Source organism: Cyprinus carpio, chromosome B8 (assembly GCF_018340385.1).
Source record: "Cyprinus carpio isolate SPL01 chromosome B8, ASM1834038v1, whole genome shotgun sequence".
Taxonomy (NCBI): domain Eukaryota; kingdom Metazoa; phylum Chordata; class Actinopteri; order Cypriniformes; family Cyprinidae; genus Cyprinus; species Cyprinus carpio.
Window position 1 is genome coordinate 14,780,863 of NC_056604.1, and position 5,301 is coordinate 14,786,163.

Consider the following 5,301-nt stretch of genomic DNA (forward strand, 5'->3'; position numbering starts at 1 on the left):
CCTCGCATCAAAACATTAAGCTCATTTAGAACCTAGATATATTTTATTGTATTAAATACTGATTTAATATAACTGATAATACGTTCTATTCATTCTAATATTTTAAATGATTTATTTTCGTTAACGAGTCGTTCAGACCAGTCTTGTGGTTCAAGAGATTACGATTCGGGCACAGCTACACGAGACACCTTGCAAGTTCACCGAGTTCATCCTAGACATATATAGCACCAGAATATTAACACTTAGAAATAATTATTTCGAGGAATAATTATTAGGAATAAATAGGAAACGTTTCTCTGTACTACTGAAGTACGTGCCTTTGATATACAACTTATACATAATCAGACATGTTATTTCTTCAGTGCTGCTTTAAGAGATTATTTGTGATGCGATATTCTGAAGGATATGCCTATATATTCCAGATTTAGTGGCAATTTATTTGATCGTTGTATTGAGCGCTTTCGTCCACATGCATATGCAAGTGCGTTTAAGAGGACCAAAAAAAATCTCAAACTTGGTGAACAGCGCCCTCTGCTGTTTCATGCCCACATGCAAATATTGATTTAGGACGTCTTGAATGCCTGGCCAGCAAAAATCTCTTAAATCAAATAAATAAATACAAATAAATGAAGATTTTAAACGTCTCCATCTCACTAATAACAAACCGGTTACTAGGGATTGAGTTATTAGGCAGAAGACATTCATTCAGTTCGAGCTGATCCTGAGTGGACAGACAGAGCCCTTCTATAAAACTTTAATCTGCAAAGCTATAATTCAGTTAATACATGAGTGAGTTTACATTTCAGCTTACTTGCATAGTCCATCTTACATTTCTGTCAATAAAGATAATGGAGTAAGGTAACAAGTTTTATACGTTGGGCTGTGGCATGATTTTTTTATCCACTAGATAGCGCTAGAGCTGCTTAAATACCAGAGAGTTCAACACTGCAGTGCCAGACAAATGTGCTAGACAAGGCTCACGAGACTACGAGAATTGTCATTAGTGTGATGATGATGAAATAAAGAGCGGATGTTGACTTTTCTTCACAAGATCAATAATTGTGAAAGCAAAATGTCAACAAATAAGATAGCTTAAGTGAGCTTAATGCACATTTAGAGTAAAAAGATGACATGATCAGTCATTATTATTACCTTTCTGTCTTCCCTTGAAAAAGGTAAGTGTGGATACAAATAGGTGAGTCTGGATGGTCTTACTAATGAATTATCAATAAAATATTATCCTTCACTATATCATCACCCAGATTTGAATTCATAAACTGTAAAATCCTCTTTTTTGCGAAAACATGCCTTATTACTGTTAAAAAAGTAAATTTGTGCAATACAGCTGAAACTGAAACAATAAAAAACTTTTTTGTTACTTGAAATAAATGTTAACTGAGATAAAATATTAAAAAAAAAAACAATTTTAAATTTCTCATTGTAATTTTTTACTTGATTTAACTTGACTTAACTTGATTAACCTGTGCTAAAATAACTAATACTAAAATAAATGAATGATTAAATAAAACCTATATAGCCATGATTTAATAAAAAATCTACTAAACTTTGTCAAAAATTAAAACAACAGAAAATGCTGCATAAAAGTTTAAAAAACTGATATCATGATATAGTTATTTTTGCTTTTAATAAGGTCTTTATAGTTTTAGGTCTCTACAGTAAAAAAGAAATGCTACATTGTGTAATCAAATGTATAAAAACTGCATATTGTCCCTGTGTACATTAAAATATATATTTCTTTTAATAAAGTTACAAAAGTTATTTAGTCAAGAGCAGAGAGATTTTCTCTCTTTTGTTGTTTGATTAAAGTGAATGACAGACAACAGGAATTTTAGACTGCTGTCACTTTAAGAACTGTCCAGATCCAATATACAGTTACACATGTGTTTTCTTTCTCAGCTGTTTGCTTTCACTTAAGACCTACTGTGTTTACGAGGATACTTGCACAGGCTCCTGCCTGACACATACAAGTGTGTGTATTTTATTATTCAAGGCCTATAAAGCGGCAAAAATAACAGTTCAATACTCCTGCGCTCTATGTGCACCGTCTTCAGGAGTTCTTTTTCACTGCTGATTGCATTTTTTTTTTAAACCATAATGCTTAAAAACGTGTGCAAATGGTAGGTTTTCATTACCACGTAGCACAGCAATGTCACATGAGTGTGTAACCGTGGTAAAGACGATAGTCCAAAATCTATAACGGTTGACAAATTTCTACCAGCTAATGGTGTCTATAATGGTACAGGTATCGCCCACCCTTAATCTCAATTATGTAATACTGGTAATTGTTTCACCAGATTATTTCTCTTTGTTTATTGTACTACATTAAAACAGTGCAAAATACAGTTAAAATGCATATACAGGCATATTCACATGAAATAAAATATAATTAACCGAAACATTTTTAAGATAAACTGGGGGGAGGGGGGGTAGTATGCAAAGCATGCAGGGACACCACCATGAAGAAATTTAAAATCAGTTTTGTAAGATCAAGGTAGCAGTGAAAGGATTTAAGAACATTCTGTAAGTCACTTAAATTCCCTTCACTCTGGGATTTGGATTACAATAGGTTATCTTACTCATACTAAATGCCACAACAGACACACACACAAAAAAAAAAGAGGAATGTGAATTCTGTGCTGGTGAGAATGGGCAGAGAAGATTCTGATTGGCTGAGGGCGCTGTCAGCACTGGGTTTTGAAGCTTGTGGTCAGATTAAATGAGAGAATAAGAGAAACGTGGCAGTAAAAAGAGGGGCCAAGATAGCAGGAAGGACTCACTTTAAGCCTTGAGAAAAGCCGTCATGACGCTCATTGAGATTATCTTCGTCTTGACTGGGACTTGTGCTGTCCTGGTTTTTGGAGGGAAATTAGTACTCTCTCATAATACTCTTCCCCAAAATCTCCTCTCCCCTCCCCCAGACACTTTTCACCACTCCTCTGAAGAAATGCACATGAGATACACAACAACATTTATTTCCATTTTTGTGTTGAGCATGCATTTTTTTATATAAATCAGCCTTTTTTTACTTGAAAGATTTCTGCAAATATATAAAGAAAATAATAATAAATGCATGAAATAAATTATTAATAAATAAATAATAAGATAGAAAGTAGCAATGTTAAACTTTTGACATATAAGCTAAAAATAAAAAAGCTGGATTTTGTTGGTAACCCTTTATAATAACGTTCATTAAGAGCACTATTTCACGTTACTATATTAAATATTGCTTAAAAGATTATTTTGAAAAAGTAAATGTCATGATTTAAGCAGATACTGCAATGTTTATTATATCTTCTGAACTGACCCCCTGCTGTACCTTGAGAGAACCCTGGTTGAATACAGTGGATTTAAAGCAGTGAACCATGTAGCCTTCCTACAAATCATCACCACCTTGGTTTTGTTCCACCGTTTGGCCCAGGAACAAGGTTCTCATCTCATTTTAATTGGTCCCTCTCAAAGTGTCTTGGTTTCCTAAACAGTGTTTTTTGTTGTTGGCAAAAGAGAGACCCTACTTATGGCTTTCTTGAAATCATACTGAGTATACAAGTTCAGCAACAACAAAAAACAACAATTCCAGCCACTTTTTCCCAAGCTTCCTTTCCATTCCATTCCGGCACTGAGAGTGGCAGAGAACAAAAGGCAATTAGAACAGTATGTTCCAGGAAGTTATTACTCCTTTTTTTTTTTTTCTTCTTAACTTTGAATGGTTGTTCCTGTTCATTTGAAATCAAATTAACATTACTTTTTTCTCCTCCTGCAACTATTCTTTCTCTTTAAGGCTATGAAAAAGTGTGTGTGTGTGTGTGAGAGAGAGAGTCCATGCATAACAATGTCCCTTTGCAGGGGGTGTTTTCTAGCATGTTTAGACACAGTACATCTGCTATTCCTTTCACTATAAATAATCATGCAGAATTTTGTAAGTTTTTGTGTATATTCCAGTTGATTTAGCCAGTATGAGTGCATTATAGAATGCTGTAAGATTTGCATTCTTATACTAGAGACATATTAGGTTTCTAAAGGATCATGTAACACTGAAGACTGGAGAAATGACTGGTTAAAAACTCAGCTTTGCCATCACTTTGCCGAATATTTTAAAATATATTAAAAAAGAAAACAGTTAATTATTTTATTAAATATTTTGATATACCAGTTTTATTTTATTATTAATCAAATAAATGCAGCCTTGGGGCCCCACGGAGCATGATTTCTATTAAGGGACCCTCAGGGACCACTAGGGTCCCCCAAAAATTCTAAGAAGCAATACATTTTTTTAATACATAATTTATTAATCATTCTTATCATTAGTTCATATAAATATAGATGTTCATTATTAGTACATAGCTTGGGTATATTAAATAATATAACATGTATATATTAATAGTATTTATTACAATTGTACTTATATAATACATTGTAAAAGTTGAGACAAGCCAGCTTAAGACCGAATTGTTAACATTTGAGACATTCAAAATATTTAGGTTATCCTGAGATCTCACTGAGATCTAAAGCAGGGTACTACTTGTACTTCTTGTACGCCAAGAACACTGACACAAAGAACGGAAGCATGGGAAACAAGAAAGAAAGACACAAAAAAGCCATTTTCCCACACAGAGGACAACACAGACATTAGTTCAAACCTTTCTAGTCTGCAAAAGTAATGAAAGCATGAAAGGCCGTAATTACATATTACATCATTTCCTCTATATTATACACTGGTCATGCCACTGACCCTCCACCACCCCTTTTCTTCAGTACTCCCATGAACTTCTCAGATGAACTAACAGTGGTGGAGAGAAGATGCGGTTCTAGACTGTGACGAGTGGGGCGGAGCTGAGAGCTGAGCTAACGAAGCATGAAGGAGCTCTGGAAGGATGAAGCGTGGTGTAAGACGAGAGAGGACCAGTCGAGTTCCATGGAGGAGCTCTGGAAGGATAAAAGGAGGAGTGACGACAGTGTAAGACTAGAGAGGACCAGGCCTGGACTTTATTTTGTGTGCAGCAGTCACACTTTACCTTCATTTTGTGTTGGTTTATTTTATTCAATTGTTTAATTGTTCGCTAGTTCCCTCCTCCTTCCTCCCGTACAAAGAACTGTGTTACATTGGTGCCGAAACCCAAAAGGAAGGAGGGACACACTGCCAGAGATCCCTCGCCACTGTGGTGAATCTGCGAACTCGCTGCTGGCTGCCTGGGATGTGGAGAGATGGCAGGCGTCTGTAAGGGAGTGGAGAAGTCACCGCTGTTTGCCTGAGGCCAGCGCCTGCTGCCATCGGCCACGAAC